Source organism: Ahaetulla prasina, chromosome 1 (assembly GCF_028640845.1).
Source record: "Ahaetulla prasina isolate Xishuangbanna chromosome 1, ASM2864084v1, whole genome shotgun sequence".
Classification (NCBI taxonomy): domain Eukaryota; kingdom Metazoa; phylum Chordata; class Lepidosauria; order Squamata; family Colubridae; genus Ahaetulla; species Ahaetulla prasina.
This window is the reverse complement of record NC_080539.1, coordinates 361,757,435-361,765,094: the sequence shown is the minus strand read 5'-3', so window position 1 is coordinate 361,765,094 and position 7,660 is coordinate 361,757,435. Positions and strand designations below refer to the sequence as shown.

Below are 7,660 nucleotides of genomic sequence, written 5' to 3'. Positions count from 1 at the left end.
ACGTTCCGTTCGGAGCGCAAAAGAAGCATTGTCCAGGATCAGGCCAGGCGACTGGCAAACAAAAATCGATACCTTCCTGGCCGTTCAACACAGAACCCCCTGTGTCACAACTGGCAGAAGCCCAGCAGAGTTATTAATGGGTTGGAAGCTCAGGTGCCCACTAGACCGCTTAAACCCGAACTACACACCAGACGGTTACAAGGGGGCACTCGGGAAAACAAGAGGAATGGCAATAGGCGACCTAGTGTGGGCACACAACTATAGCGAAGGCCCGACCTGGTTAGCAGGAAAAATCCTAGAAATAACAGGTCCCAAATCATATTTAGTGGAGATAAAGGATGGCCGGGTATGGAAGCATCACATAGACCAAATAAGAAAACGCATAACCGAACAATCCGAATTAGACGAAACAGGCCCTGACTATACAATGTTTGAATCCACAGCTAACTCAAACCCGGGGCAAACGCGGGACTTATCTGGATTCCAGGAGGTCCAGCGACGCCAACAGGTTCCGTCAAAAAACAGCAGGGACGACTCTGCAAATAATCCAGGGCCGGATGGCCTAGAGGAGGAGCTGAGAGGAACAGACAGTCCCTCCGGTCAGCTCGACTCACTCCCAGAGAATGAATTGCGCAGGTCCGAAAGAGTCAGGAGACGCCCAGTCTACTTGCGTGACTACGTTGAAAAATAATATGTAAATCTCATGTAAATATTGGTAAAGTGTTTTCTGGGAGGGAAGGAGTGTAATGTATCTTTAAATGTTTTGGCGGGAAACAAGCACGTTGCTGATTGGTTGAAGCCGCCGGCTGAACTGTATTTAAAGAGAGGTTTTTCCCAGCCCGGGTTGCTGGGTTCACCATATAGTAAAGAGCTGTTGTCACTATCCTGGTCTCCTGCCTCGTTATTGCCCGAATCTAACAAAAAGGGTCGATACTGCTTACATAGTCCCTTTGCTCTTGAGGTTTCTATACTGTATTAGTAATCCTTGAGTCTCAGAGAATCAGCAGGCCAACTTTGTCCAAGATGGTTACGTTTTTACAAACAGTATTGTGATATTCTTGGAAAAGATGATCAAATGCTGTGTCTCTACCTACAAAATCAGAATCATGGAAGCAGTAGTATTTCCTGGGACACCATATAGAAGTAAAAGAAACAAGATAGGAAAATGTTGTGCCTTGACGCCTTTGATGCCTTTACAGCAAAGCAGTAAATAATGGTGAAAGAGAAAGAAGTTGAATTGATTGGCCAGATTCTAATGAACCCCAGACAATCTTTGAAGGCACGCTTTCGTGCACTTTTCACCTTACGTAATTTGGGGGGTCCAGCTGCCATTGAGTAGATCAGTCGAGCCTTTGAAGATGACTCGGCTCTCCTGAAGCATGAGCTGGCATACTGCCTTGGCCAGATGCAGGATGAGAGGGCCATCCCAGTCCTCATTGATGTGCTCCAGAACACATGTCAGGAACCCATGGTGCGCCATGAAGCAGGTGAGAAGTGGAGAACTGTTTGCTGCCTAGGTTTTATTATTTATTTATTTATTATTTTGATTTATATACCGCCCTTCTCCCGAAGGACTCAGGGCGGTTTACAGCCGAATAAAAAACAAAAATACAAAAATTAAAACATTATTAAAAAACTGATTCAATTTGGCTAAAAATGATTAAAACTCTAATAAAACTCTAATAAAAGCCCCCATTAAAACTATTAGGCCAGCCCTGCGCGATGAAACAGAAATGTCTTGAGCTCGCGACGAAAGGTCAGGTTGAAGATGATTAGGGGACTTTATATTCAGGATGGCACCTGGTTAGGAAAGCTGGTCTAAATGAAGCCAGTGAAGGAAATCCTCTGCAGGTTTGGGTTTCTTCTCATCATTTGGTCCGAAAGACTGGATCACTTCAGAACAGATGTAACTAACAAAAAAAAAAAAATCCTTATAAAAGCAATTGTTTGTCAAGAATGGTGTCAACTGAAACGACACATTTCAGAGAGTTCTAAGACCCTCTTAACAAGGGGTGAATCTTGAGTTACTTTCACTGAGTTGCTTTTTGTCCTTGTCTTGTCCCTGATGATGATTGCAGTTTTCAAAGAGGAAAATAGTTAAGACCATCAGCAGCAGTGTTTCTCAACCTTGGCAACTTTAAGATGTGTGCTGAGAAACACTGCCCTAGAGCAGAGGTCTCCAGTCTTGGCAACTTTAAGACTTGTGGATCCAATGCTGGCTGAGGAAATCATGGAGCTGAAGTCTACAAGTTTTAAAGTTGCCAAATTGGAAACCCCTGCCCCAGAGCATTGATGTTTGCTCCCTTTCATGGTGACCTGCTGTTAGCTAAGGTCAATTTTAAGGGGCCTGCAGTTAGAACCATCTCAAGGGAGCATCCAATGCTCTCAAATAGAACATGGCACATCCCATTGTAACCCAGTTTTCTGTGTGAACTCAAAATACAACCATTTAAATAGTTGTTACGTTGCCCTAAGATCAAAATACTTTTAAATACCTGTTGTTTTAACTAGTATTTTAGTTTTGATGGGGAAGATTTGAAATACAATATTTTCGTTTTATATACCTCTCTTCTTAGGAAAAAAGGCACACAATAATTCCTCTTGGCTAGTATGGGTAAATGTTTTTTCCACGCATCTGCATTGTGTTCCTTTCCTTCAGTAGTTGAAATAAATTTGTTTCAATGACCAATCTTGGTGGATTGTATCTTTATATTATGCCGTCATTGGTTTGAATATCTTTAATTATTCTGATTATATTTTTTGTGGTTTTTTTAATTTAGCAACCTTTGAGTACCAGTTGATTGAAGGATTCAAGAAATTAGTTGCTGTTGTTATCTTTGTGTTGATTGTACATGTCAAAGGATTCTTGCATCACTGACCTGTGTTCATTCCCCTATTTTTTTCTGCTTTCCATAGGCAAAGCTTTGGGTGCCATTGGAAATCCGAAAGTACTTGATATATTGAAACAATATTCTGAAGATCCTGTTGTTGAGGTGAATATGGGAGTGGGGAAAATCAATAGCTCCTATAAAAGAGTCCCTATAGATTTTACTCCATTAGTCATTGCTGACTATAAGGGGCAGTGTTCATCTCCATTTCAAGGACCATTGAGCCAGCGCTGTCCAAAGACATTTCCGTAGTCATGTGGCCAGCATGACATAACAGGGTGCTATTACTTTCCCACCAAATTGATACCTATTTATCTACTTGCATTTGCATACTTTCAAACTAGATTCGCAGAAGCTAGGGCAAGGATGAATGCTCAATCCCTCAAGCCCAATATCTTTAATCGCTGAGCCATTGCGTCACCCCAATAACTCCTTCAAAATTGCTGAATTGAAAAATTTGATATGTGGTTCGAAAGTAGAATAATAAAACATTTTGAAGCATAACTGTTTTTAATTAATTATGTTGGTGTTGATTCATAATAACCACCTTATCCAGGGTTATCTATGGAGATTCTGTCATCCAGGTCATGGTTGTCTCAAAGCAGGGGTGAAATGGTCCCAGTTCGGACTGGATCAGACAATCCAGTAGCAATGAGGGTGGGTAGTTCGGAGAACCGGTAGCAAAAATTCCTGCCCCCCTCCCCGCCCATGCCCCCCCAGTCACCCGATCCCCACTTACCTTCTTGGCAGCTTTTTTTTTTTTTACATTTATATCCCGCCCTTCTCCGAAGACTCAGGGCGGCTTACAATGTATAAGGCAATAGTCTCATTCTATTTGTATATTTACAAAGTCAACTTATTGCCCCCCCAACAATCTGGGTCCTCATTTTACCTATCTTATAAAGGACGGAAGGCTGAGTTAACCTTGGGCCTGGTGGGATTCGAACCTGCAGTAATTGCAGGCTGCTGTGTTTTAATAACAGGCTATCTTACAGCCTGAGCCACCACGGCCCTTTTTCTTGCTGCTTGCTGCTTCTTTCGGGATCGCTCACTGCCTTGCTTTGCTTCGGCTGCTGCAATCAATTGCATCAGCTAGCAACTCAATCTGCTTGCCTGCAATCCATCTCATCGGTGAGCAATTAAATCTGCCTGCCTTGTCACTTCAATTAGGTAAGTAACTGGAATTGGGGAGAGAGCTTTAAAAAAATAGTTAACTGGAGGTTTTTTAGGAGTTTTTTTTTTTAGACATAGCAATTTAAAGTTAAGGAAGTTTTAAATTTAACTACTTTTATCTAAAAATATAAATAAAATAAAATAATAAAATAAAATATTTGCAACTTTCTGAGATTTGGTGTGTTTCTGTAGTATTTCACTCTAACTACACAAACACCCAAAACCTCACAAAGCTATATGTGGCATTTTGTGTGTGTGTGTCAGTTGTGTTGTGTTGTGTGTGTAAAGTGTGAAAGTTGATTTTTGAGCTTTTTGTGGCTGTGTGAAGTTCCTGTTTGTTGCAGGGGCCATTTTGGGTAAAGTGCAGCTGCTTTTACATTGCGTGTGAGTCAGTTGTGTTGTGTTTGTGGAAAGTGTGAAAGTTGGTTTTTTGTACCTCTTATTGTTTTGTGTACTTTGTTTATGATTTATTTTATTGGCCACACCCACCCAGTCACCTGACCAGGCCATGCCCACCAATTAAGCCACGCCCACAGAACCGGTAGGGAAAATTTTTAGATTTCAGCCCTGTGCCAAAGGTGCTTTTTTTCAAGGGGCAACTGGACTTTTTGGTTTTTCTTTGAAGAGGTTTTCCTTCTCATCCAAGAAGCTGGAGCTGGAGCTGGAGAAGCTTCTTGGATGACAAGTGAAACTTCTTCAAAGAAAACCCAGAAACTCCAGTTGCCTCTTGAAAAAGCATCTTTGGATCATCGCCATGATTATGTGTCCTCAATCTGGTCCTTCAGATTTTCCAACCCATCCATCATTGGAACTTGATTCCATCCACCTTGCCGCTGGTTGTCCTCTTTTTCTCTTTTCTTCCACGTTTCCCAGAAATATAGACATCTCAAAGGACCCGAATCTTCATAATTTGAATCTGAATATTTGAGCCTTGAGTAAGAACTCTGGATTGATTTGTTCTATGATCCTCCCTTTTTTCTCCCTTTGGCTATTCATGGTATTATTAAAACTGTTAGAAGAATGAGAAAGAGATTTCTGCCTTTTAAAAACATAAATTATTTTTGGAATATCCTGTTTAATTTTAGATCTATTATTTATTAATAAATTTGAATCCTACATTTGAATTGTAGGATTTGAATCCTACATTTAGGGGAAAGTTGTAAAGCTGGAGATCTTTTTCATTAATTTGAAAGCATTGACCACCAGCTTGCAACCCTACCATTAGCACCCTAGCTTTGTCTTTCCATGAAGACGGATGAACCATGGCAAAAACTACCTTCACATGTCCATTTGCTTTCTTGTGTAGGTAGCGGAGACATGTTGTTGGGTAGGCTGAATCCCACCACATGTTTATTGGACCCGTGTCCCTTCTGGTTGGTACTGGCCACACGGGAGGTTACACGAGGCTGGCTCCCGGGAGTTACCAACGCCTCCTTACTGGGGGGCATTTTCCCCACCGCCTTGAAAGAGGCGGTGGTGAGGCCCCTCCTCAAGAAGCCTTCCCTGGACCCAGCTGTATTGGCGAACTACCGTCCAGTCTCCAACCTTCGCTTTTTGGTGAAGATTGTTGAGAGTGCGGTGGCATATCAGCTTCCTCAATACCTGGAGGAAACTGTCTATCTGGACCCGTTCCAGTCCGGTTTCAGACCTGGATACAGCACGGAGACGGCTTTGATCACATTGGTGGATGACCTCTGGAGGGCTCGGGACAGGGGATGTTCCTCGGTCCTGGTCCTGTTAGATCTCTCAGCGGCTTTTGATACCATCGACCATGGTAACTTGCTGCGGCGGTTGGAGGGATTGGGGGTGGCGGGCACCGTTTATTGGTGGTTCTCCTCCTATCTCTCTGACCGTTCGCAGACGGTGTTGGCAGGGGGGCAGAGATCAACCTCAAGGTGCCTCACTTGTGGGGTGCCTCAGGGGTCGATTCTCTCGCCTCTCCTGTTCAACATCTATATGAAGCCGTGGGGTGAGGTTATCCGTGGTTTCGGTGTGGAATGTCATCTGTACGCTGATGATACTCAGCTGTACATTTCCACCCCGAACCACCCCAATGAAGCTGTTGAGGTGATGGGCCGGTGTCTCGAAGCTGTGCGGGTCTGGATGGGGAGGAATAGGCTCCAGCTCAACCCCTCCAAGACAGAGTAGCTGTGGGTTCCGGCGTCCTGGTACAGTCAGTTTACTCCATCGCTGACTGTTGGGGGGAAGTATTGACCCCCAGGGGAAGGGTGTGCAACTTGGGCATTCTCCTGGACGATCGGCTGTCCTTAGAGGAACACTTGACAGCCGTCGCCAGGGGGGCATTTTATCAGGTCCGCCTGATTCGCCAGTTGCGCCCCTTCCTTGACCGGGACTCCTTACGCACGGTCACTCATGCCCTCGTCACTTCCCGCCTGGACTATTGCAATGCTCTCTACATGGGGCTCCCCTTGAAGAGCACCAGGAGGCTCCAGCTAGTCCAGAATGCGGCTGCGCGGGTGATAGAGGGAGCACCGCATTGCTCCCATATAACTCCTATCCTGCGTGGCCTGCATTGGCTGCCGGTAGCCTTCCGGGTGCAATTCAAGGTGTTGGTCACCACCTTCAAAGCGCTCCATGGCTTAGGACCGGGTTACCTACGAGACCGCCTTCTGCCACCAATAGCCTCCCAACAACTTGTGCGCTCCCACAGAGTGGGCCTCCTCAGGGTGCCGTTGACCAAACAATGTCGGTTGGCGGCCCCCAGGGGGAGGGCCTCCTCTGTGGCAGCACCGGCCCTATGGAATGAGCTGCCTCCGGGGTTGCGCCAACTCCCCGACCTCCGGGCCTTCAAACGTGAACTGAAGACTTTACTATTTCATCGTGCGGGACTAGCCTAAGTATAATTTTAACTGTAATTTTAAAATGGGTTTTAAGTCGGTCTTTGACTGTTTTAGCTGTTTTGGCCATTAAATATTTGGTTTTAATTTGCTTTTTAAAATTGTTATTTATATGTGTACTTTTAATATGGCTGTAAACCGCCCTGAGTCCTTCGGGAGAAGGGCGGTATAGAAATTAAATTATAAATAAATAAAATAAATAAATAAATGTCAGCTGGCTGTGAAGAGGCTGGAATGGTTTCAGGAGCACAAGGCAAACTCTCTCGTCAACCCTTACTCCTCTGTGGATCCAGCACCTCCCGCTGAGGAGAAAAATGTGGGGAAGCTGAGGTTCACCCTCCTGGATGAGTCACAATCACTCTTTGAGTGCTATCAAGCTATGTTTGCCTTAAGGAACATTGGAGGAGAAGCTGCTGTTCTGGCATTTGCTGATGGTAAGCAGCTGACTTTGCATTTTCTCTGAAGGGACGAAGCATAGAATCCATTTTCCAGAATGCATCCTAAATAAATCAAATGCTGACTACACTCAATTACACTGAAATTGAGCCTTTTCTGAAATTGTTACTTTAGTTGGAGATTCTTTATGTATCTAATGTGCCACTCTTAGGGCAGTGCATCCCAAACCTGGGTGAATTACCTAAAATTGGGTAAAAGTGACTTTTTCTTTGGGTGATGACACATGAACCCACTACCCAATCACAACAGGAATATTTAAATTTCTTTAAAGTGATGGTTCTCAAC

General features: G+C 44.2%; 1 pseudogene; it reads left to right on the top strand.

The window, feature by feature from the left end:
- Nucleotides 1-1,213: 1,213 nt before the first annotated feature.
- LOC131188241 (deoxyhypusine hydroxylase-like) lies at nucleotides 1,214-7,449 on the top strand (annotated as a pseudogene).
- The last annotated feature ends 211 nt before the right edge of the window (nucleotides 7,450-7,660 follow it).